The sequence below is a fragment of the Sus scrofa genome, chromosome 11 (assembly GCF_054392235.1).
Source record: "Sus scrofa isolate SSC_HxYL_T2T_F1_AM1 chromosome 11, Sscrofa_HxYL_maternal_Yorkshire_Landrace_v2.0, whole genome shotgun sequence".
NCBI classification, from domain to species: domain Eukaryota; kingdom Metazoa; phylum Chordata; class Mammalia; order Artiodactyla; family Suidae; genus Sus; species Sus scrofa.
The window spans coordinates 11,519,904-11,547,579 of NC_139393.1; the positions used below are offsets into that span (position 1 = coordinate 11,519,904).

At 36.9% G+C, this 27,676-nt stretch overlaps 1 protein-coding gene across 13 annotated transcripts in view; it reads right to left on the reverse strand.

The window, feature by feature from the left end:
* The window catches only part of LOC102159559 (uncharacterized), a 555,170-nt gene that overhangs the window by 413,198 nt on the left and 114,296 nt on the right, over nucleotides 1-27,676 (reverse strand). For 7 of the 13 annotated variants that reach the window (XR_014819298.1, XR_014819294.1, XR_014819293.1 and 4 more), the window contains exon 2: nucleotides 5,778-5,864. The exons of 4 other annotated variants lie outside the window; for them this stretch is intronic. The gene's annotated coding sequence lies outside the window, so the exon portion shown is untranslated. Of the gene's footprint in view, nucleotides 1-5,777; nucleotides 5,865-8,165; nucleotides 8,378-27,676 lie in introns of those variants that run through there. 2 more of the 13 variants (XR_014819300.1, XR_014819302.1) reach the window with 2 other exon arrangements.

Genomic DNA, 27,676 nt, shown 5'->3' on the forward strand with positions numbered 1-27,676 from the left:
AACATCCGTATTATAGGGGTGCCAGAAGGAGAAGAGAGAGAAGGCGACAGAAAAAATATTCCAAGAGATAATAGCCAAAAATTTCCCTAACATGGGAAAGGAACCACTCACTCAAATCCAGGAGGCACAACGAGTACCATATAAAATAAACCCAAGGAGGAACACACCAAGACACATAATAATCAAACTGACCAAAATGAAAGACGAAGAGAAAATCTTGAAAACAGCTAGGGAAAAGAAACAAGTAACATACAAGGGAACCCCAATAAGGTTATTGGCAGATTTTGCAACAGAAACTCTGCAGTCCAGAAAGGAGTGGCATGATATACTTAACGTGATGAAAGGAAAAAACCTCCAACCAAGATTACTCTACCCAACAAGGCTCTCATTCAGATTTGAAGGAGAAATCAAAACCTTCTCAGATAAGCAAAAGCTGAGAGAATTTAGCAACACTAAACCAGCCTTACAACAAATACTAAAGGAACTTCTCTAGGCAGGAAAAAAAAAAAATCAGCAACAGGAAATAAAAATTCCACAAATGACAAGGCTCATCAGTAAAGGTATATATACAGTAAAGATACGAAATCATCCATGCACAATTATACCATCAAAATCAAAAATCATGAGAAGAGGTGGGTACAAATGCAGGACACCGGAGATGAACTTGCAATTAAGAGAACAACAATTTAAAACAATCTCATATACATATAGACTCTTACATCAAAACTTCAGAATAACTGCAAACCAAAAATCTACAATTGATACACAAACAAGGAATCTCTGGAGAAGAAAAATATCTAATAGTAAATAAGTGCATAATCCACCATGAAGGGGGTCATTTGACATCATTCTTGGAATGCTGAAGTCTTCTTACATCTGATTCTGATTTCCTCTCCATCAAAGAACTTATGATAATTATAATTAAATAATGCCACTGAACAATTAAACAACACAGTTCTACAATTGTATTATTAGTAACCATTTCTCTCCATGGTACAATGTAAAGTCTATAATGTCTTGTTTATCACATCACCTAGAATGGTGTAATGCCTTTATTGAAGAATCAATGAGATGGAACAAATTGTGAGGACATATTTATATAGCTACACTGTTTTTTAACCAACTTATGCATTTTATATTTTACTTATTTTCAGAGGGTGTATTATTTTTGTTATGCTTACCAGTTGTTATTCTTTTTACTATACTATATAAAATATTTAATGGTATATAAGGCTTTCTTCTTTATTAACTTTAGTTGCATAAAATAACAATTTAATATAATGCTAATTTTTAAAGAAAAATTGAAATGTAATAGATAAAACTAAGTAGTAAAGATGAAAGCCATAAAATTGGGATAAAGTATAGAATAAATTTCCTATTTGTCTCAGCATATTTTCCATTCCACTTCTCCAGTGGGAGTCACTTAATCTGTTTCTTAAGATCCATGTTATAATAATCTGTGTGAATGTAATTGTGTGTAAATGTATGTACTTTATTCTATAAAAAAATAAAAATTAAAAAAGACAAAATAAAAAGAAAAGAAATAATCAGAAAGAAGCCATAGTTTAATTTGAAATGTTTTATCTTTCTAAGTAGAATATAAGATAATGGTGCATCTTATAATCAGTGGCACCTTTAATTTGATGAAATTCTATACACTTTTTGGCTCATTGCTTTTCTAGTTAGCTGCAACAGTTTAGACAGTCTAAATATGCATAACAAAGCTGGTCATTTTCAGTGGTGAAAATTAAACTCCAAATTCTCAATCCTGACTTTGCTGAGACCATCAAGTTTCTCTAGAAATTCCCAGTGCACATTCTAGAGGCAGGGTCACTCTCCTTCAGCACCAAACTATGATCTCTCTATTAAGTTTTCCTTGGGATTCAAGAAGAATGGGAATCTTTGGAGACAAAATAATACAACAGCTCTTTACATTTGCCACAAACAAGTGCGAATGGCTGACATTTTTCCTACATTCAGTAGGCATTTTGGAAGATGCTAATCACGTTCTAGGTAATACAGTAGCAGATCTCATCTGAAAGAAACTTACTTTAGGTATAGTCTTGATGTTTCTGCCCCTAACTGACCAGTAGTCAAATTATTAAACCTCAAGATGTTTAATTAGAGAAGCATGTTTCCATAGTTTCATAATCTGTATGAGAAATATAATCACGGGAAGGCATAAGAAAATACAGTCATTCTTCCATTGAATGTCATGGTACTCACAGAAGCAGCCTGCTGACAAGCCGGATAAGGCTATTTTTAGCACATCACCTTTTCAGAACATTTGTGATTGTTAATTATGACCATTTGGAGCTCACAGATGGTATATGAAATTGTAGTGTTCTGTTTTAGATAATGAGGGTGGTGGTATAACAAATAAATCATCGTGAAACCAAAGGACAAGGTTGGTGCACAGCGTGGCGTATTGGTTATTTATTACACACAGAACCTTGGCTGTTAACAGTGCTTTATATTTGATTTCTAGCCACTGTCCCATCTGCCACTCTGGGTTTCTTCTCACACAACTTCTATCATGTTACCTCTCTACTTATAATCTTTAGTGTCTCCTCTCCACTGCCCCATCAATCCTGAGTTCTCCAACCTGGACTCCAATGCTCCATAATCAGACACCACCCTGCCAACTGCAATGATTTTCCACCATCTCCAGGCAATTTTCCTCCAGTTAGCACATTCTTCAGCCTGCTTCCCTATGCCTTCTGCTCATTGCCAGTTACGCTCCCACTGATGATCTCCTCACATATCATGACTGCTTCCTTCTGCCTCTCAAAATTCTGAGGCCCCTTCAAGGTACAGCTTAGATCCAAGGCTCTCCACACAGTCTTGACTCGCCAATTGTCAATCATTTTCTCCCTTGAATACCAAGTGCAAACACAGTAAGTGCCAGTTGGTTTTCTATTAATTGTTCTGAGATTATGTCATTATCTAGGTCTTAGCTGAACAACATGGCAAGGTTATAACCAACAGGAAGCTGACAAGCTCTTCTGTGGCTTCCACCGTCACACCAAATGAAGATGCAGGTGAGAGAAGGAAGAGTCGGTGGTTAAGAAACACATGCTGGTTTTCTGACTGATACAGAAATAATTCCCGGCTAAATATCCAGAAGATAACACTTGCAGGTCCACTCTCTTAAAGTAGAAGAAGCTAAATCTAGCAGCTGGTATAGAATGTTGACTCTGATCATGTGACAAATAATCTCTCAGAAATTTACAATTCTGTTAACTGTCAAGGACCTCTCCAAAATGTGTGTCACAGGATCCTGAAGTTCCAGGGTTCAAACCATTAGTTTAATAGCTGGAGCTTTACAAGGCTGAGGAGACTGTGCAACAGAAAGGAAGAATCTAACTGGGGGCAACTTGTACCTATTTGTTATAATACTCAGGGCTTATTTTGTGTTTATTCAGATATTTGGCACAGTGTTTCAGTTATATATTATTCACTCAGCACTTTGGTATTCCTACTACTTAGTTAAATAAAAACCTCAGGAAAATGGTATAAAAATTCATAAAATAAGATATAAAAAGTTATTTCATAGCAAATGATTAGGAGGTTCGATTGGCTCTAAAGCGATTTACATTTAGAACACAAATTTAGAAAACAACATTTTCTATGAAATTTTATATAATATAAATGTTGGAGAGAGAAAGAGAAAGAGAGAGGATAATGGATCCAAACTAAAGGAGATTTAGGAAACCCTATCAGTAAGGAGGAAAGCAACTTACATATTACTTATTGCATCTATTTGTCACACTGTATCTTGACAGGTTATCTATTTCAATGGCCCTGATTTTGCTGGTACAGAAGAAAACTGTAGTCTCACAGTCATCTTTGCCGGTGTGTGCCTTCTTAATGTGATAAAGCCAAGTGTCCCTTTGGTGACAGTCTCTTATTATGAACCTCAAATAAAAACAGGTATAAAATACTATAATGACAAAGGAGAGGTAACTTCACCAGAGAATTTAAGTGTGACAGCCAGTGTGGCAAGTCAAGTCAGCGTGGCTTCTGGTCCCACAACCCTACCACCCTAATGAGTTCTAACACCTCAAATTCGATTAGTGTTGCCAGGGATCTGACTTTCCAGAAAGGCCATTGGAAACAGAAGGTAAGGCTATCCAAAAATGCCCTTCTCCATCGTATACCCTTTTCCTTCTGGTGTTTTCTACTCTTACCTGTGTTGCTCCTGTTTTTCCAAATAGTGTAGGCATCCCAAAGTAGAAACTGTGTTAGTTTCTATGTCTGTGGATTTGTCCTACAACGTCAGCACCACACTAAGAAAACTCAAAGTGAAAATTGCATACTTGATGGTTCTCTGCTTGAGAGAAGTTAATAAACTGTATATATAAGAGAAAAAAAAAAGGAGACTACTGAAAATCTAATTACTCGTGAATAATCCTCACACAGAATTCATCCTAAGACACTGATATATTTGAGAACTTTGAGATTTTCCACCTCAAAGACTTCAGATAATCATGTAGATAGATTAGATTTTAAGGTAGGTATAATTTGTTTTATTACCTTAGTCCCCTTCTTTTCTTTTTTCCTCATGTTAATTTTCTTACTATTTATACACATTTTGGTTGACTCTTTTCAACATTCATACTTTCATTCAGCCTTCAAGAGACATTAGGGGATCACCTAAGTTCTGGGCAGTCTGCATGGCACTGAGGATACAAATTAATAAGGCATACAGCTTCTTAGTATATGAAGTAGCACAAGAGAGTTTCTGTGCAACTGAATAACATTAGAACTGCTTTGTACAGAATCATTTGATGAGAAGTCCAGACAAACTAGATTGCTACTATTTTCCATTATATTCTACCTGGAAAAAAAAATATATATATACTATCTATATCACTCCTATCATTCTTTAGAGGACAAAGGATTCTATAAATGGAACAGGTGTGTGAGTCCCATATGTAATTATGTCCTATGAATAGTTTCCTTTTCTATGAGATTTCTGATGATTGAGAGCTTGGTATGTGGTTTGTTTTCTAATTGCAATCAATCATATCTTCCTTGAAGTCATTCTGGTAACACATCTCTGACCCTATTCTTAAATCTATGACAAATCATGTATTCTATACTAACTCAGAAATGTTTTTCATTGAATAGCTCTCATCAAACACCGCTTGAAAGAAGATATAAATAGTCTTGGTGATCCCAAGAGTTGGCTTCACTTCAAACAGAAGGAAAATTAAGCCCATTATACCAATTACCCATCAATGAGTGGTCTGGGGAGGGTAATCTTATGCATGTGTAAAGAACTCACTTGTTTTGTTTGGAATGGACCCATGTGTCCAAAATGTCTCCCTCATAGAGTCATTTATTCTTGAATTTCCTTCATTAAATGATGATCTTTTATTTCTGGACTCCTGTTAAAGCGCAGGAGTTCTGAGAGATATAAATTCACACCAAAGTAAAAAAAACTAATATCAACTGATATCAACACTTTCCTGAAAAAAACTCTTCTGCTACTGAGCTGACTATAAGAATCTGGAAGAATTCATTCTGAAAGGAGAAAAGGACACCAATATTTAGGAAGTGCCGAGGACACATTTCTCTTTATCGTCAATTTGGCAAGGACTGACGCTGACAAGAAAGTTGGCAGAAGTTTCCCCCAATATTTTCAGTCTTATACCCCATCCTTTTACCTGCCAATTCCTTGAGCTGCAATAAGAAAGGGTTGCAAGTGACATCCAAACCACATATATAATCAAATATTTACAGAAACTGTAGTTTGCTGTATGTCTACTTACGTTTAAATTAAGTGGTCAGTGAAGTTTCCAAAGTTCAATCCATGATGTAAACCCAATTACTCTCAACTCGATTATTTTTCTGATAAGCTGAGAAAGAGAAACAAAGCCTCCTCAGATGGTCTTGAATTTCACTAACACAGGCTGTATCCTTCAAACTATGGAGGCACTAAAGTACTTATTGAATGAATGAATGAATGAATGAATAAGTGTGAGGACAAAGAAACAAAAGAATATAAAAATGGTAGGTAACCTGGTAGGCAAATAGTCTGGTAAGCAAACAATCTGATTACAGCAAAATCACTCTCTGTGGCTGTTCGACAGCTATAAGCTTTAAATATAACGAATGATTCTTCCTCTGTATAGATCCCTTCGCTTGGTAAGACACACCGTGACGTTGAGAATACCTAAAAGTGGTGATGACAGCTGCATTAAAAAGCGGCACTTCTAACTGTATCTTTGCTAATGGGGTGGGTGCACCTACAGCGTGACTGCCTGGTGGTCTCAGCCTTCCTGTTCATCACGTTGAGAAGATCTGAGAACGCCAGGGAAGGATTGTGCAGTGCTACATGAGATTTATCTGAAAAGCACTTATGCTTCATTGCGTTTGCATTTACCAGCTCGTGAAAGTGAAAGCACTGCCATTACGTGGTACTCTAATGGAAAAACCTCTCATTTCGTAGACTCTAGCAGGTTCTGAACAGAGGGTTTCTGCTGCTCAAGTGGTAAGTACTCCATAGGCCTGTCCCTTGAATTTATCACATAGGAATCAAGGTCATACTTTACATAAAACACAAAGCAGTTTTTGCCAGCTAAAGTTTAGTCTACATAGGTAGAATAAGAGGAAATTTGATAGAATCATAGCCAGAACATTTAGGCGAAATGATTACTCTTGTCTGGATTAATCAGGATAAGGGATTTCTCTCGTTAAATAATGGCTTTATCCGGGTTATTTAAATAGCCCCATTAGTATTTTTAACTGAGACCTTATTTTAAGAATAGAGTTTTTTTTAAAAAAAAGAGGGTTAATTTTTAAATTACTAAGGAAACACATAGTTAACAAAAAATAATTACACAAGATGTTAAAATTCACTTGTTCAGCAGAAAAAATACTAACCAAGATATATATGGATCTTTCAGTACCAAGCAATACAGAATCCTTTTTGGTCCTAATTTACCTGAAGAATCTTTTTGCCATCACTTAAAAGACTTTCATGTAGTCAAAATCAATCTCTCACACTCCCCTGGACCATTTTGTTGATTTCTGACATCCCACATATGCAAAATCATTTACTCAAAGTGACTAGAGAAGTGGAAAAATTAGAGTTTCATGGTTTACGAATTGGAATTTATACAGATTTTACAGCTTTGCTTTTAAAGAAAGGAAAATGTTTTCTGCAGTTAAGAAATCACTCCAACAGATGGGCCTATCTCCTCTATTTTTATTTCTAGTTGGCTTACGGGTGAATTACCCTGGCCATAGTTATAAATTTGAAATTATAGGAACTGCTGAGGGGTGATTTTTTTTTTTTTCCTGCCTATAAAATACAATGAGGACACAGCTGCAGCATCTAGAAAGTGAGAGAAGCTAAAACCATAAAAATAATACTGTTTCCTCTTCCTTGTTTTGGATGCAAGAGTGAGCTTATCTGGCTTCCCATTATTTATAATGATTAATCTAAGGCCACATTCCCAGAAGAGTAATTAGCCAGTCAATTACTTCAGTGTGAATCCAGCATTTCTGATTAAGTGTAACTTTACAATTAGAAGTGGCCAAACATTCAATAAAGCATAGTACAGTGTATCTTTTTATACTGAGGTAGAGAGGCTATAGGAGAACACAGAAATATCACAGGAATATCACAGGAATAACTGGGTGATGTAACTCCACTGAAAAGAGATCTTGGCACAACTGTGCGTAGCCTATTAAATATAGTAGCACTGAAATTCTATTAATCTTTCTACATATGTGTTTATTGGGTTTTTACATGTTTTTGGCCTACTACACGTTCAGTCTGTATCTACTTTGCATGTTATTTTTAGCAAGTTTTTCATTAAGAGAGAACACTTCTTTTTTTTTTTTTTTTTTTTTTTTTTTGTCTTTTTGCTATTTCTTGGGCTGCTCCCGCAGCATATGGAGGTTCCCAGGCTAGGGGTCCAATCGGAGCTGTAGCCACTGGCCAACACCAGAGCCACAGCAATGAGAGATCCGAGCCGCGTCTGCGATCTACACCACAGCTCACGGCGACATCGGATCATTAACCCATTGAGCAAGGGCAGGGACCGAACCCGCAACCTCATGGTTCCTAGTCGGATTCGTTAACCACTGCGCCATGACGGGAACTCCAAGAGAGAACACTTCTGATATTTGATATATTTCAGGCTACCTACCCTTCTCCACTATCTCCCAATCATCTCTCAGATAGTGGTGTCAGCAGTAAGGTTCTGAATAGCCATGTTCAAAAATATTAATCCTCTGATAAAATCCTTTAAGAACAAATTCCCCAGAAGCCACAAGATCACACTGAAGCTCTTTCACACGGCATGAGGCTTTTCTTGGTCTGCATTTTGCTTACCCTCTTAGGCTTTCTGATCCAGCAAAACTAAGAGAAATGGTAATAGCAGAAATTGTTGTTGTAATAATAGCAACCATTTATCGAGCATCAATTGCATGAGAGATAAAATATTCAATAATTAATCTCATTTAATGTTCATAGTAACACCACGAGGCAGGTATTGTTACTCCCATTTTACAGCTAGAAGAAGGGGGCTCTAAGATACGAAGTAACTCATTCAAGTATTTGCAGTTCCTAAGTAGCAGACCTAAGGTTCTTCTCTTCATCTCTTTGTTATACCCTGACTAGGCCATGCTCTTTCATGCCCTTAGGCATTTTCACATTTTCTTTCATCTTACTATAGGACCATTCAGTGCCTTGCTCACCTTGTTCACTTTAGAAACTACTGCTCATTCTTAAGGTTTTCTCTATGACATCTTCTCTGACCTGCCTCCCAGGAAAAGTAATCCATCTTCCTCCCTGTCTCCCACAGTTCTGGCAGACGCATGCACACATACCCATTACCACACTCTTCATTATGCTTTATGATAATTTATTTGTATATGTAAATATCTGTCGCTTCAGTAAGCTGTGACAACCCTCCATTAATCTTGAAACAAGACAAAAGTATCCAACACATTTTCACCAAGTTAATAGATAAATGAGTGTATTTCCAAGGAATGGAGGTACAGCATTAGCTGTGGGGCCATGGACCATCAAAAGGGAATTCAAAAAGCAGAACGACATTCAAGCAGCTTTGCAAGCACTCTAATATGTGATTTCTGGTATCTCCTGCTCTCTTTCTTCACTAGTTTCTACCAAGCTTGATTGCAAATTTTTCTCAGACCTTGGTTCTTATCCTGATCTCATGCTTTTAGTTAAAACCCCTTTTTGACATTAGATAAATAAAAAAATGTACACCTATTAGTTTTCTCTCATTTTCCTGTAGCTGGCTCAGGTGATCTTGATTCTAAGAATCTTCTTTAATTTCTATCAATGAACAATAAAACATATTTCTTTGCACCTAATATGAGCTAGGGATTGCTTGGATGAAAAATAAAAACAAAAACAAAGCCTATGGTTTTATAAAGCATATGTTCCAGCAGTGAAAACAAAAAAAATATAGAAACAAACAAGAAATAAATATTACAATTTCTAGGACACACTGTGACTTCTATGCAATATAGCCCTCTTCAGCATTAGCTGTGACTATGCTTGGAAATATAATGCAATTTAAATACTGGCTAATCTACACAAGTATATGTACATCACATTTTATTTTAAACCATTATCCGCTTCCTGATCAATGGAAAGAACAAAAAGATGGGTTAAGTGAAAAACAGATAGTAAGATAACAGATTTAAGCCTGACCATATCAATAATCACACTAAATGTAAAAATGCATAAATTCCCCCAGTTAAAAGGCAGAGATTACATGCATTATCAACAAGAAACATACTTTAAACATTAAGATACAAATTAAAGAGGAAAGATCAAGATGGCGGAGGAGTAAAACATCACGTTCACTTTCTCCCACAGACACATCAAAAAACACATCTACATGTAAAATGATTCGCAAAGAACATCTACTGAGCGCTGGGAGAAGAACTTAAAAATCTAAAAAGGACAAGAAACTCTTGACATAACTCGGTAGAACAAAAGAAGAGAGAGAGAGAGAGAAAAGGAATCGGGACAGGACTAGCAATCCTGAGAAAGAGCGGTGAAGGAGAAAAGGAACCCACATCCGGGAAGCCACCTAACCAACAGGGAGATCAGCCAAGACAGAGGGGCCTCAAAGTCACCGAGAAAAGTGCAGCAGCTGGACTGAGGAAGGCAAAGTAGAGGGAGAGCCACACAGACCATCAGCACCACCTCCCCAGACACCACAGCCTGAGACACCTGGACAGGGGCTGGGCAGCGAGACTCAGGCTTGGAGGTCAGTTCCAGGGAGAGGCCAAGGGTTGGCTGTGTGGGACAGCCTAGGGAGCAGTGTGCCATGGGCAGGGGAGCACTGTGCTACAGGCTGGGGAGTGGAATGCCATGGCAGAGGAAACCCGGGAGGAGGTCTGGGCCCAGAGAGGCAAGGTGCCATTGCTGGGGAAGGTGAGAGGAGGAGGAGCGGACCACCATAAGAACTGCTCTGTGCATGCACTGGCTCTCAGAGGACAGAGAGCCTCTGGCACAGGTGGCGAGAAACCACTAGCTCAGGCTATGGGAGACTGGGCACTTCTGTGTGGGCTGTGGGTACCTGGGCACCTCTTGTGTGGGCTAAGGGCAGTGGGGGGCTAAGTGCAACGTGGTGCCTCTTGCATGATCTACACGCTGCATGAATGGATCGCAGCAGTTTACTCAGAGGCCAAAGGGCGACGTGGCCTGCGACCACTGGGGGACTGTGAATGGCTCCACCTGTGGCCCCAACCACCTCAGGGGTCAGCAAAATAAGAAAAAAAAAGAAAAAAGGGTATTGCAACTGATCACCACCTGTTGTTGCTCTCACTGCCCTGGAAACACACCTGCCATGCTGCCCCCACTGCCAAATGCTCTGGGCAGCACCCAAATGCTTCATCGCTGTCCCTTCCCAAGACCTTGCAACTAGGAGCACCTGGTGCAGGACCTCCAGCTTGGGCTAAGAGAGATGGGGTGCTTCTTGCATGGTCTGCAGGTGGCAAGGGCAAACAAGTTCTAACTCCAGAGGTAGGCCTGGCCTGCCACCACTAGGGGTCCGTGAAGAAGCACCAATTGCAAGCCCACCACAAGGGCACCAGAGAGGAGGGCACTGCAACTGAACATGACCTGTTGTTGCTCTCTCACCCCTGGGAACACACCAGCCCTGCTGCTGCCACTGCCAAACGCTCTGGGCAGCACCCACAAGCTTGATAACTATTGCTTCCCAGGACTCTGCAACTAGGAGCAGCCTGTGCAGCACCTCCTGTGAGGGGTAAGTGGGAGGGGGTGCTTCTAGCATGTCTACAGTTGGCAGGGGCAAACCACCATACTTATCACTGACTCCCAAGGTGAGCATGGCCTGCCACCACTAGGGGTCCATGAACAGGCACCACTTGCAGCCCCAATCACCTCAGAGGAGGGCATTGTAATCAAACACTACCTGTTGTGGCTCTCGTTCCCCTGGGAACGCAAACACCCTGCAACTGTCACTGCCAAATGCTCTGGGCACTCGTAAATCTGCCTAAGGCTCATCAGCACTTCCCAGGGTCCTGTACCTAGGAGTAGCCTGTGCCACCTTCCTGCAGGTCCTTGCTGCTGTGAAGAGCACAGCAACCAGGCACTGACTACTAGCCCTACCCACTGCCTCCTTCTCCCTGGAAACACACTCAGCACCCTGGGGATAACAGCCTGCTCACACCGAAGAAAGAGACAGCAAATATCCAAACTCCTACACCAAAAATAAACAGTACCCCCCTACAAAATACAAACAGGTGCTCTTGCATAGAAGTAGCCCTCCAAGACTACAGTTTGGCTTCCTTAAACTCACAGAAAAAGAAAAACATAAGCAAGATGAAGAAGCTCAGGAACCATTCCCAGTTAAAAGGAGAATTCACTTGAAGCAGCAAACAATGAAATAGACCTCTGCAGTTTAATAGACACTTAGTTCAAAAGGGAGATAATGAAAATACTGAAGGAATTAAGGCAGAGTATCAAGGAATTAAGAGTGGATATGAACAAAAATGCAGATTACTTTAGAAAGGAACTAGAAACAGGAAGAACAAGGAAAAATTAGAAAATTCATTTGCAGAGATGCAAACTGAGCTAAAGGCACTCAAGAGCAGAATGAATAATGCAGAGGAACAAATGAGTGTCTTGGAAGATAGAATAATGGAAATCACCCAATCAGAACAGCAGACAGAAAACCAAATGAAAAAACATGAAAGCAATATAAGAGATCTATTGGATAGTATAAAGTGGGCCAAACTACGCATAATAGGGAATTCCAGAAGGAGAAGAAAAATAAAAGGGGATTGAAAATATATTTGAAGAAATTATGGTTGAAAACGTCCCAAATCTAAAGGAAACTGATATCAAGATACAGGAAGCACAGAGGGCCCCCAAAAAAGTTGAACCCAAAGAGGACCACACCAAGACATATTATAATAAAAACGACAAAAGTTGAAGAGTGGATTCTAAAGGCAGCAAGAGGAAAAACAAAGAGTTAATTATAAGGGAACCCCCTTAAGGCTATCAGGTGATTTCTCTACAGAAACACTACAGGCCAGAAAAGAGTGGCAAGATAATTCAAAGTTCTGAAAGGAAAAAATTTGCACCCTAGAATACTCTATCCAGCACAAATATCATTTAAAATAGAAGGGAAATAAAGAATTTCTCCAACAAACAAAAGCTAAAAGAGTACAGCAATACTAAACCCATTCTAAGAGAAATAGTGAAAGGACTTCTCTAAATATAAAAAAAGTAGTAAGAAGAAACAGGATGGAGGAAACCACAATTGGAAAGCAATCACTTAAATAAGCCAGCATACAGATTTAAAAGAGTGGGGGGAAAAAACAAAAACAAAACTACTGTAACAACAATGATAAACACAAGGAACAGCAAAAGGACAAACATCAAGATGTGAAAAAAGGACTTCAAAATCATAGAATGTGGGGAAGGAAAGTAAGAAAATACAGATTCTTTTTTTTTTTATTTTAATAATGTGTTTGAGCCTACGTGACTATCAAGTTAAAGCAAGCAGATATAGGAATGGGTTAACATACTTAAAAAACAGGGCAACCACAAATCAAAACCAGACATTGCATTCACAAAAACTAAAAAGAAAAGTACACAAGCATAAAATATATGGAAATCATCCAACCAAAAAAACAAAGGAAGAAAGGAGAAACATAGAATCAATTGGAAAACAAGGTTTAAAATGGCAATAAATACATGTCTATCAACAATTACCTTAAATGTCAATGGAATAAATGCTCCAATCAAAAGACACAGAGTGGCAGATGGGATAAGAAAGCAAAAACCTACAATCTGTGGTCTACAAAAGACCCACCTTAGGGCAAAGGACACATATAGATTGAAAGTGAGGGGATGAGAAAAGATATTTCATGCCAGTGGACAAGACAGGAAAGCAGGAGTTGCAATACTCATATCAGACAAAATAGACTTTAAAATGAAGGCCATAAAGAAAGACAAAGAAGGACACTATTTAATGGTAAAAGGATCCATTCAAGAAGAGGATATTACAATCGTCAATATATATGCCCTTAATACAGGAGCACCCAGATACCCACAACAAATACTAACAGACATAAAAGGAGAAAGTGGTGAGAATACAGTCATAGTAGGAGACTTTAACACCCCACTCACATCAATGAACAGATCCTCTAGACAGAAAATCAATAAGGCAACAGAGATCCTAAATGACACAATAGCAAAGTCAGACTTAACTGACATTTTCAGGACATACATCCAAAAAAACCAGAAGCTACATTCTTCTCAAGTGCACATGGAACATTCTCAAGGATCAGTCACATACTGGGGCACAAAGCTAACCTCAACAAATTTAAGACTATAGAAATTATTTCAAGTACCTTCTCTGACCACAATGGCAGGAAACTAGAAATCAGAGGAAAAGAAATGAGAAAAAACTAACTACATGGAGACTAAACACCATGCTACTAAAAAATCAATGGGTCAGTGAGGAAATCAAGAAGTAAATTTAAAAAATACCTCGAGATAAATGATAATGTAGACACAACCATTCAAAATCCATGGGATGCTGCAAAAGCAGTGCTCAGAGGGAAGTTCATGCTGGAGAGGGTATGGAGAAAAAGAACCCTCCTGCACTGTTGGTGGGAAGGTAAGCTGGTACAACCACTATGGAAAACAGTATGGAGGTATCTTAGAAAACTATACATAGAACTACCGTATGATACAGCTATCCTACTCTTAGGTATATATCTGGACAGAACTTTCCTTGAAAAAGCCACATGCACCCGTATGTTCACTGCAGCACTATTCAGAATAGCCAAGACATGGAAACAACCTAAGTATCCACTGACAGATGAATGGATTAAGAACATGTGCTACATACATACAGTGGAATACTACTTAGCTATAAAAAAGAACAAAATAATGCCATTTGCAGCAACATGGATGGAACCAGAGACTCTCATACTAAGTAAGTCAGAAAGAGAAAGACAAATATCATATGATATCACTTATATCTGGAATCTAATATATGGCACAAATGAACATTTCCACAGAGAAGAAAATCATGGACATGGAGAACAGAGTGGTGGTTGCCCAGGGGAGGGGGATGGAGTGGGATGGATTGGGAATCTGGGGTTAACAGATGCAAACTATTGCCTTTGGAATGGATAAGCAATGCAATCTTGCTGTATAGCACTGCCAACTGTATCTAGACACCTACGATGAAGCATGATAATGTAAGAAAAAGGAATGTATATGTGTATGTGTGACCGGGTCACCTTGCTGTACGGTAGAAAATTGATAGAACACTGTAAACAAGTTATAATGGAAAAAAATAAATATCATTAAATAAAAAAAACAATTAGGTTGAAAAAACAGAAAAAGAAGTAGCATGCTAATTCTAATAAAAAAGAAAGCTGGAGTGACTACGTTAATACCAATTACTATTGTTTTTTCAAAGAAAAGAGTTGTATCAGGGATAAGTAAAAGGTCATTTTACAATGTTAAAGCAATCAATTAGTAGGAGGATAGAATAACCCAAACATTTATGCATCTAATAACAAAACTTTAAAATATATGTAGAAAAGCTTTGGAGCTCCACTGTGGCTCAGTGGATTAAGAACCTGACATAGTAGCCATGAGGATACAGGTTTGATCCCTGGTCTTTCTCAGTGGGTTAAGTATCTAGCATTGCCACAAGTTGAGGCATAGGTCACAGATGTATCTTGGACCCAGCGTTGCTGTGGCTGTGGCATATGCTGGTAGCTGCAGCTCCAATTCACCTCTAGCTTGGAAACTTCCATGTGCCACAGGTGTGACCATAAAAAATAAATAATAAATAAATAAATAAATGTAGAAAAACTGATAATATGCAAGGAGAAATTCACAAGTTCACAATTATAATCAGATATTTCTAGAGCCCTCTGTCAACAAGAGAATAAAGAGAAAGATAATTACATCATCAACCAACTGCTCTAGCTGACATATTTAGAATACACCACTTAAAAACAACAGAATATTCATTCTTTTCAAGTGTATATGGAAATTTGACCAAGATAGACTGTATTCTGGCCATCAAAACAAGTCTCAGTAAATTTAAATTACCAAATCACACAAAGTGTGTTCTCTGGCTAAAATGGACTAAGATTAGAAATCAGTAACAGAAATATCTCTAGAATATCCCAAATACTTGTGAACTAAGTAACACATTTCTAAATAACTGGTCAAAGAGGAAATCAAAAGGGAATATCAAAGTTTGTTTTTTAACTGAATGGAAAGGTAAACACATGATATCAAAATTTATGGGTTGCCAATAAGAGAAAAATGCATAGTACTAAAACTGTGTACTAGAAATATAGAAAGATTTTAAATCAATGACCTCGACTTCTACATTATGAAACTTAAGGAATAAAGGAGAAAGTCAAAGTGAGCAGAAGAATGGAAATAACAAAAATCAGAGTGGAAATCAATGAAATAGAAAACAAAGAACAATGGAAATAATAAAAATCAGAGTGGAAATCAATGAAATAGAAAACAAAGAACAATTTGTTTTTTGAGGTTAATAATAATAAAGCTCTAAACAGGCAAATTAGAAGAAAAAGTGAGAAGACAAAAATCATCACTGTCAAGAATACGAGAGGTGATACCACTACTGATTTCACAATTTTAAAAGAAAAATAAGGAAATATTATAAATTCAAAAACTTGGATAAAATGGACAGAGTATTTAAAAAACATAAGACACCAAAGCTCACTCAAGAGGAAATAGATACTGTTCTGCTGTATAGCACAGGGAACTATATCCACTATATCACTTGACTTGTGATAGAACAAGACTGAAGAATATATGAGAAAAAGAATATACATATGTATGAACACATATATATGACTAGGTTATTTTGCTCTAAGCAGAAATTGACAGAACATTGTAAATCAACTATTATTTTAAAAAATTAAAAAACAAGAAGTAGATAATCTGAAGATTCCTTTTTTTTTTTTTTTTCAGTGTTTGTGTTGTGGTAAAATACACATTCACATAAAATTTACTCTTAAGCATTTTTAAGTGTACAGTTGAATGGAACTAAAACTCTTTCATGATGTGCAATCATCATCACCATCCTTCTCCAGAACACTTTAATCTTGCAAAACTGAACTCTGTACCCATTAAATAATATCTGCCCATTTCTCCCTTCACCTATTCCCTGGCAACCATCATTCTATTTCCACCTCTATTATGTTGACTACTCTAAGTAGAATCATACAGTATTTGTCTTTTTGTGACTGATTTATTTCACTTGGCATAATGTCTCTAAGTTTCAACCATGTTATATCGTATGTTAGAGTTGTGTTCCCTTTTTAGGCTACACTGATTGTATATACCACATTTTGCTTATCATTTATCCATGGATGAACACTTAGGTTGCTTCCATATTTTACATATTATGAATAATGCTTCTATAAACATGGCTGGGAAAATATCTCTTCTATCCTGCTTCCAATTCTTTTGAATATATACTCAGAGAAATTACTGGATCATACAGTAATTCTACTTTTAATTTTTTGAAAAACCATCATACCATTTTTAACAACAGCTGCTCCTTTTTCAATGGTTTCAATTTTCTCCACATCCTCCTCAATACTTGTTATTTTCTGGGGTTTTTTCCCAATAGTAGCCATACTAATGGGTGTGAGGTGGTATCTGATTGTAGTTTTAATTTGCTTTACCCTAACGATAAGTGACATTGAACATTTTTTCATGTGCTTATTAGTCATTTGTATATCTTCTTTGAAGAAATGTCTATTCAATTTCTTTCCCCTTCTTTAATCAGGTTATTTCTTTTTGTTGTTGAGTTTTAGGAATTCTATATATATATTCTAGATATTAACCCTCTATCAAAAATTTAATTTGCAAATATTTTCTACCTTCATGTAACTGCCTTCTTACTCTGCTGATAGGGTCTTTTGATGTGCAATTGTTTTTAATTTTCACAAAGTCCAATTTGTCTTTTTTGTTGCTTATGCCTTTGGTGTTTATCCAAAAAAAAATCATTACCAAATCCAAAGTCATGAAGCTCTTGCCCTGCATTCTTCTAAGAGTTTTATTGGTCTTACATTTGGGTCTTTGATCCATTTTGAAGCAATTCCTTTATCTTGCATATGGTGTTAGGTAAGTATCCAATTTCATTCTTTTGTCATGTGGATATCCAGTTTCCCCAGCACTCGTTATTGAAAAGACTCTCCTTTCCTTATTGAGCAGTCTTGGCACCCTTGTCAAAAATTATCTGACGTGGGAGGGCTTATTTCTGGGCTCTCTATTCCCTTAGTCTATGTATCTCTCTTTATGCCTACACCAATTATTTTGATTATTGTAGCATTATAGCAAGTTTTTAAATCAGGAAATGTGAGCCATCAGTTTCTGTTCCTCATTTTTCAGGATTGTTTTGGCTATTCAGGGTCCCTTGAGATTTTATATGAATTTTAGAATGGGTTTTTCTATTTCAGCAAAAAAAAAAAAAAAAGTCATTGGGGCTTTCATAGAAATTTCACTGAATCTTGTCATCTGTACAATACTGTCTCTTATTCCATGAACATGGAATGAGTTTCTATTTATTTATGTCATCTTTAATTTCTTTTGGCAATGTTTTATAGCTTTTATTAAGTTAATTTCTAAGTATTCTTTTAAATGCCACTGAAAATGAATTTTTCTTATAATTTTCTTTCAGATGGTTTATTGTTAGTGTATATAAATGCAACTGATTTTTATTTGTTGACTTGGTATCCTTTTGAATATATTTATTGCTTCTAGCAGTTTTTTTTGTGGAACTTTTAGTGTTTTCTAAACATAAGATCATATTATCTGCAAATAAAAACACTTTCAGAGGCAATTCTGCTTTCCCAATTTGGGTTCTTTTTCATTTCTCTTTCTTGCCTAATTGCAATGGCTACAACTTCTAGTATTATGCCAAATAGAAATGGAGAAGGCAGGCATTCTTACTTTTTTAGGGGAAAGATTTTAGTCTTTCTTTCACCATTAAATATGATGTTTGCTATGGTTTTTCATATACGGCTTTTATTATGATTGAGATGGCTTCCTTCTATTCCTAGCTTGTTGGTCATTTTTATTAGGAAAAGGTGATACATTTTTTTTCAAACACTTTTTCTGCGTCAATTCAGATGATCATGTTGTTTTTATTCCTTTAATCTATAGTACCTGATGGTTACCATCAAAAAGGCAAAAGATAACAAATGTTGACAAAGATGTGGGGAAAAGGGAACTCTGGTGCACTGTTGGTGGGAATGTAAATTCGTGCAGCCACTAGGGAAAAAAGTATGGAGATTTCTCCAAAAATTAAAAATAGAACTGCCATATGATCCAGCAATTCCACTCCAGGTATTGACCCAAATTAAACAAAAACAATAATTAGAAAAGACATATATATATATACACACACACACACATACACACACACCTCTATGCTCATTGTAGCATTATTTACAATTGCCAAGATATGGAGGCAACTGACGTGCCCATTAATAGCTGAATGGTAAAGAAAATGTCACATATACACATATATGCACATATATACACATTACACAGCTGTAATAAAGAATGAAATCTTGCTATTTACCACAACACAGACAGACCAAGAGGGTATTTATTTTGCTAGGTGAAATGAGTCAGACAGAGAAACAAATACTGTATTTCACTTATATGTAGGATATAAAAAAAAAAAAAAAATGAACAAATATAACAAAACAGAAACAGAGTTAGGGACACAGAGAACAAACAGTGGTTGCCAGAGGGGAAGAGGGTGGGAAATAGTTAAGGGAGATTAAGAGGTACAAACTTCCAGGTGCAAAATAAATGAGTCACAGGTATGAAATGTGCGATGTGGGCAAAGTAGTCAATAACTATGTAATATCTTTGTATGGTGGGACATTTGCAACTAGACATATCATTGTGATCATTTTGAAATGTATAGAAATATTGAATCACCATGCAGTATAACAGGAAATAACACAGTGTTTTAAGTCAATTATAAGTATAATTAACATTGCGCTGTTATAAATGAGCATTGTTAAGAGAGTAAATCCTAAAAGTACTCATCAAAAGGAGAAATAATTTTCCATTTCTTTAATTTTGTATCTATATGAGATGATCGATGTTCCTAAACTTATTATGATGATCATTTCATAATGTAAGTCAAACTTTTATGCTATAAACCCTAAATTTATACACTGATGTATGTCAATTATATCTAATAAAACTAGAAGAAAAATAAATGGAAATTTAAAATTTTAATAAAAAATTTTAAAATATTTATACAATTATTTTCTTGGTACTTATAAGAAATAGAATAATTCTGAAAGGGCTATGTGCCCTAACTATATTGTCTTATCTAAAATCCAATGTTATCTGCTTTATGCCAGACTAGTTATACTGTATTTAAGACAGAATACTCAGCATTCTCAGTAATAATAATAATAATAATAATAATAATAATAATAATAACAGAAAATATATAGTATACTAAGGGATAAATCCAATGAAACATGCAAATAAAAACTACTACAAATTTATGAGAGAACTGAAAAATCTAACTAAAGAAAAATATACCGTATGCATTGTTAGATGTCTCAATACTGTCAAGAGGTTAATTCTCCCTAAAATGATCTGAAGATGTAATTCAATCAGATCAAAGTTTAAGCAGATTTTTTTTGTTGAAATTGATGAAACCATTTGAAAAGTCATATGGAAACACACAGAACTTAAAACAGCCAAGACACATTTGGAAAAGAAAAACCAAATTGGAAGACTAATGCTACCTGATTTTAAGACTTATTATAAAGCTAAAGTAATTAAGGCAGTGTGCTTTGGGTGTAAAGACAGACAATAGATCAATTAACAAAACAGAGAGTTCACAAATAGACCCACGCATAGAAATGGATGACTAATATTTTGATAGAGGAGCAGAGGCAATTCAGTAGATAAAAGACAGTCTTCCATTGGTGCAAAACAATTGGAATCCATATGCAAAAATATTAACTTCCATTCACACCTTATATCTTACATAAAAATTAATTCAAAATGGTTCATAGACCTAAAATAACACATGAAATTATAAAACCTCTAGGAAAAAAAAATGGAAGAAAATCTTTTTTACTTTAGATTAAGGCAAGATTTCTTAGATATGACACAATAGCCATAACTCATGAAAGAAAAAAATGACAAACTAAGTTTTATCAAAATCAAAAATGTATGGTTTTCAAAAGACACTATTAAGGCAACAAAATAAAAAGCCAAAGTCTTAGAGAAAGTATTTGTAAATTCATATATCTGATAAAGGACTTCCATCCAGAATATGTATTTAAACCTCTCAAAACTCAACAATAAGTCAACAAAAACCCAATTTAAAAATGGGCTAGAATTACCACTCATGGCTCAGTGGAAATGAATGTGACTAGCATCCACAAGGATGCAGATTCGATCCCTGGCCTAGATCAGTGGGTTAAGGATCTGGCATTGCCACACGCTGTGGGGTAAGTCACAGATGCAGCTTGGAGCACGCGTTGCTGTGGCTGTGGTGTAGACCAGCAGCTGCAGCTCTGATTTGACCCCAGCCTGGGAAACTCCATATGCTACAGGTGCAGCCCTAAAAAGATAAAAAATAAAAATAGATAAATAAATAATAAAAAAATTTAAATGGGCTAAAATTTTGTACACTTTTCAAAAAAGATATACTAATGGCAAGTACACGAAAGATGTTGAATGCCTTTAGTCTTTAAGAATATGCAAATTAAAACAATGAAATATTATTACAATAAAATTTTTAAATGTTGAAGTTTCAGCAAGGATTTGAGCAACTTGAACTGCTGGTGGCATGCAAAATGGTAACGTCACTTTTGAGAACAGCAGTTGTGTCTTGTTTTTAAGTTAAATATATACCTAACATATGATCCAGCCATTCCATGCTTAGGTATTTACAAAAGAAAAACGAAGGCATGAATCCACATAAAGGCTTGTATACAAATATTTAGAGTAGCTTTATTTGCAATAGCCAAAAACTGGGGAAAAAACCCAAATGTCTATCAATAGGTGAGTGTATAAACAAGTTTTGACAGATTGGAATACTACCACTCAAGAAAAAGAAGGAATGAACTGCATATAAACAAAGATCATATAAATGAGTATCAAAATAATTATACTGTATGAATGAAGTCAGACAATAGCTGCACATATAGTATAATTTCATTTACATAAAATCCTACAGGGAGTTCCCTGGTGGCCTAGTGGTTAAGAATCCATCATTGTCACTGCTGTGGAATGGGTTTGATCACTGGCCCAGAACATCTGTATGCTGTGGGCATGGCCAAAATTAGTTAATTAATGAATTAATTATTTTAAAATCCTAGAAAATTCAAACATTTATAGTCACATTAAACAGACTAGTGGTTAATTTAGGGAGGAGGGAGAGGAGGAAGATGAGGGAAAAATTACAAATTAGTGCAAGGAAACTCTTGAATGAAATGGATTTGATTATCATCTTTATCATAATTATGAGTTTACAGCCATATACATATATATGCTAAAACTTATTAAATTGTACAGTTTAAATATGTGCAGTGCATTGTCAATTATACATCAACAAAGCTGTAAAAAAATTAAAAAAACAAATTTTAAAAGACTATGTCATTAAGGATAGATATTATCATAACTACTTTTAAATCTTTACTATTTATAATACACATAAAGGCAATCTTTTACTTTATTTTTATTTTATTTATTTATTTTTTTTTTTTTTTTTGGTCTTTTGTCTTTTTGTTGTTGTTGTTGTTGCTATTTCTTGGGCGGCTCCCGCGGCATATGGAGGTTCCCAGGCTAGGGGTTGAATCGGAGCTGCAGCCACCGGCCTACGCCAGAGCCACAGCAACGCGGGATCCGAGCCGCGTCTGCGACCTACACCACAGCTCACGGCAACGCCGGACCGTTAACCCACTGAGCAAGGGCAGGGACCGAACCCGCAACCTCATGGTTCCTAGTCGGATTCGTTAATCACTGCGCCACGATGGGAACTCCTTTATTTTTACTTTATTTTTACTTTATTCTATTTCTGAACATAAATACAAGAGTGACGGAGTTATGAGCTCTACCACCAAAATACAGGCAGAATATCACTGCTTCACCACTTTCATGGCTCCCACTCCAGTCAAACAATGTCATCCGTGCCCTGGATTCTACAATGATCTTCTACCTGTTCTCGCTCCATTCCCTTCTACCTCCCATACCCTATTGTGAACCCAGTCCCCCAGCATCTTATGGCGTTCCTTTGCTCAAGACTCTCCAATGCTCTCTGCCTCACAGAGGCCAAAGTTCTTACAATGGCCTTCAAGGAATTATACACTCCAATCACATGCTCCTTCTTTCTCCTCCTCAAACATGCCAACCCCACCTCTATTTCGGGTCCTTTTACATGCTCTGCCTGAAACATGTGTATCCCAGACACCTGAGACTTACCCAAAGGGTACCTATCTCCACTCCCTACCCTATTCTCTGCCTTGTTTTTCTATATAACATTCGACATTATCTGAAACACCATGCATTTCACCTATTTAGAGTATTGCATTGATTATAATGATGACCCAAATTATTGTCCTTTAAGTATCTACACATTTTGCAAAGAGACTCAAGTCCTCCCATTAAGAGGAGGAAATCTATCTCCCCACTCCTTCAGCCTGGGCTTCCCTTGTCTTTTGTTTTGGCCAAAAAAGGAAATGACAGTGAGTTAGTTTCAAGTCTTTAAGAAGCATTGTGCACTTTTGCTCTCTCTTTCTCAATTCTCTCCTCTGCCTTTACCCTGAGTACAAGCTTGGCTCAGATCAGACCCAAACACAGGAACAAACTCACTTGAAGTCAGCCAAGCCCAACCCTGCCAACCCTTAGACACGTGAGAAATAATGATAAATAGCAGTGGTTCTAGACCATCAGGCTTTAGGGTAATTTGTTATGCAGCATTATTATAGCAACAGAAGGCATGTGTTTTTCTATGTCTTTCTTTCCCAGTTAGAATGTAAACTGCATGGAGGCAATAATATCTCTGTTTTGTTTCTGTTTATCCTCAGGGTCTAGAAGAGTGCCTGGCTCAGAACACTGCTTAATAAATATTCATTGAATGAATAAATGAATGCAATACAACTCAACAGTCAAAGCCACTAGAGCTGCTCTGTCGAGGATAAACCAGCTGAAGCATGGACTAATGATCTTTGCTTATCTGTTCCCTCCCAACTGCTGGGCCTAATGCACTATACTAGTTATCTGTTGCTGTGTAATGAATTAATCCAAAAGTTAGTAGCTAAAAGCAGTAAACATTTTTTAATCTCATGATTTCTGTGGGTCAGAAATCTGGGAATGGCTTAAGTGGGTGGTTCTGACTCAGGTTCTCTTATGAGGCTGAAATCAAGTTGTTGACCAGAGTCTGTTATTCTAAGGCTCAAAATGGGGAGGACCCACTCCCAAATTCACTTACATGAGCCCTTTTACAGGGCTGTTTCATGACATGGTAGCAAGCTGGCTTCCTTCAGGGTGAGTGATGTAAGAGAGAGCTAAAGAGAACCCAAGACATAAGCCACAGTCTTTTTACAGGCTAATCTCAGCAGTACATGCTATTCACACTACATTTATTAGAAATAAATCAATAAATCCAGTCCACATTGAATGGTAAATGAGAACCCGAGGTCACAAATATTAGTAGGTGAGAATCACTGGAGTCTGTCTTAGAGGCTGCCTGCCATATTCACATTAGAGGCCCACAAATTCCACTTTCAAAAGACCAAAATTTAAACAATAATTTCTATGCTTGATTTTTTAAATTAAAATTGCATCAGGTGCCACCGTCACACTTAATACTGTGAATCCCCAAAATACTTTTTCAAACTTCTGGGCACTGAAAATATCTGGACACCAGATTTCCTAGCATGCCCAATATTTTGGAGCGAGCATTTACTTTAGGGGTGATCAGAGCAGACAATGTGATTTAAAGGCATCAGATAGAATATCTTGATGAAAATTTTGTATCTCTTATGATAACTAAACTTTTATAATCAGACCTTTATTTTATTGGTTTGGATGCTCTATTTTCAAGTCATTTGTTTCATCAGTTGGTAATTGTTAAGTATCTAATAGCAGCTCAGGTTAAAGTATTATGAGAGTTTAAAGTGTCATCATCCTTAAAAGTTTAGAATTTAGTTGTAATTTAATACAAGTAACACCGGGGGAGGGGGGTAATTTGTTATGCAGCATTATTATAGCAACAGAAAGCATGTGTTGATCTTTAGCAAAGCAGTCTTTCTCTGCTTAAGAAAGTAAATGACTAGAAGTTATTAAATATACCTTAAATAATTGAAAAATAACTACCATATCTTTACTCTTCTTAGAATCAGACTTAATTGAATTAGGAGACCAGGGGGAAAAAATCCTCTAAAATAACATGGCCATTTCCATTGACCCTTTCAGCGGGAGCAGCAAGCTGCCCATTACCACCAGATTCAAGCGCTCACATGAGCTAACTTATGACTGTTCTACCACTGTCATCTTCAGTTACACGAAATGCCAGGGGGGGTCAGTAACATCGATAAGTAAGCAAAAAACAAGTCTAAATTAATGCCTGTCAGTGTAAAAAACCAAAAGAGATGCACGTTGTGTTTCTTAAGGATATATGTAAGTCTGGTCATACATTGCTATGTAAACTCTGTCTTCTGACCGAGTAAGCTAGTCATGATAGAGATACCATGTGGATATGTGGCAATGTCCTGTAAAAAATATAGCCAGTAGACAGTTGCTACAAGAAAAGTTTCCTGCAGTAACTAAGATTTATGATCCCACACCAAGGGAGTGTGGAGTCTTGAGCTGAAAGGGCAGGGGAACAGCAGGTGAGAATAAAGGCAAAAGAAATGGAAATTGCCATCCTTAAAAGCGACTTGTTTTACACACACACACACACACACACACACACACACACACACACACACGTCTTTCTGAAAATCAAAAAAAGGGAAGAAGAATAGTCAAACATATTACTATGAACATATATGATTTCTTATAATTTAAGGGGATACAGCGATGCTCCTCAAAGTCCTACTCTATTTATTCAAGAGGTATAGAATCATTAAAATCCTGATTGACAAGGCAGATATTGAGCGTTATTCTCACTTTCACATGACTTTCCAATACGATTGATGAGCCAAGCCCAGCCAAGCCCCTCTTCCACAACACAATCAACTAAGTACCTCCTTTTGAACTGAACCCTAGCATTCTCACGTCCATTGAGCACAGTATCTGTGAGAGTCTACCATTATATTTTTAAGGAATTTATCTGACACTTCCAGACAGAATGAATCCTTTTCTTGATAGGGAGTAAAATAGAGAAGTCAATTTGTTATATCTGTAGTTAAAGCAAAATTAAAACATTACATCAATTATCTGACGAGGATCATAAGCTTCATTCTCTACTTCACCTCACACATGTAGTGCATCTACTTCCCAAGATGTGAACTTTAAAAATAATCAAGTATTTAAAATGCTGATCTCATAGAAGTTTATGAGAATTAATGGAATTTAAGTTAGAAAGAATGTACTTAGCTTGCCTGGAATTTGGCCAGTACAGCTAAGTTAACACCATAGCTTTTTCAAAACTGTTCCACAAGGCTCAAAAGCTTAGGGAGTACAATAGTTACTCATGACTTCGAGTACAAATCTCCTCAAGAAAAGGCTCTCCCAAGTCAGGCGCAATCCCTTGTCTAATGCACATGACCAGTCATCAGCCAGAAGCCAGTGAAAAGAACAGCCTTCACCTCATTTACCCAAAATCCCTTCCTGTTACTCAATGTTAAAAATAAATAAATAAAATAAATTATGAAAGGCTCTGGGGAAAAAAAAAAGAAAAAGAAAAGGAAATTCTTTCCTAATAGATCAGCAAAAATGTACCGAGTGCCTTTTATGGAGCAAGTCTGATTAACTGAGCTGGAGAGTTTGTTCACATAAGGTTGTTAAACTCAGTGTTAGAAGAACTCTGTTTTAAAAGCCTGACTTTAAGCCACGTGTGCAGAAACTCTGTAACCCTTAATATTTAGATCAATCAGAATTCCTAAAAACTTCTGCTCCCTCCAACAGTATGTCTTACAAATTAGCACTTTTTGTTAACCTAATTACTACAGCATTAAAAACTAGTAATACCTTTGGAATTATCCTTCCTTGGAGTAGTGAAAGCATTCCTAAAACTCTCCAAATGCTATCTTTGGATCTCAAGCCTGGAAATCTTCATGTACCTGTAAGTTTAAGGCTGAATTGGGTACAAGCCTCAGTTCTGCATTTGAAAAGTCTATCTTTGAATCTGTAACCAGGGGTTTTTGCCCTGAGGTTTTCCAGATACCCATTAGCCCTTGACATTTTAAGCAAAACTTGGGATGTTTTCTGTGAAAAGGGTTGTTGTACAATAAAGAATTTGCCTGGTCTTTCTCATGGATTCCTGGCAGAGCTTCCAAATATCAGGATTTCCTAAGTGATGGGAGTATCTTTGTTATTCATGACCCTCTGAGATCACACCTGAGTTCACAGGAATGGATGGCTCAGGATGGGAGTTGTTCACCAGAAAAACCAGCCATGTGATTGAAGGGTGGGGTTCTGACCTAGCCTGACCTCTGAGGATAGGAGGAGAGATAGAGAGCTAGTTCAGCCCCGTGGCCAACGGTTTAATCAAGCCTATATATTTAAGCACCATTAAACACTCTGGACAAGAAGACTCGGGTGAGTTTCCTGGTTGCTGAAGACATGGGTACATAGATATACAAGAAATACTAGATACTGACTTCAACTGTGTTTGAAATTCTCTCAGACCTTGTCCTCTGAGTCTCTTCATTTGGCTGGTCCTCATTTGTATCTTTTATTAAAAACAAACAAACAAACAAAAAAACCCTAACTGGTGGTTGTAAATATAACACTTTCATGAATACTATGAGTTTTTCTAATGAATTAGTAAAATCCCTGAACTTGTGGCCAGTTGGTTAGAAGTACAGGTTGCCTGCAGACCCTGAACTTGCAATGGACATCTGAAGTGAGGACAGCCTTGTGGGGGTGCACCCTGAAACATGTGGAGTCTGACACTAACTCTGGATGGTT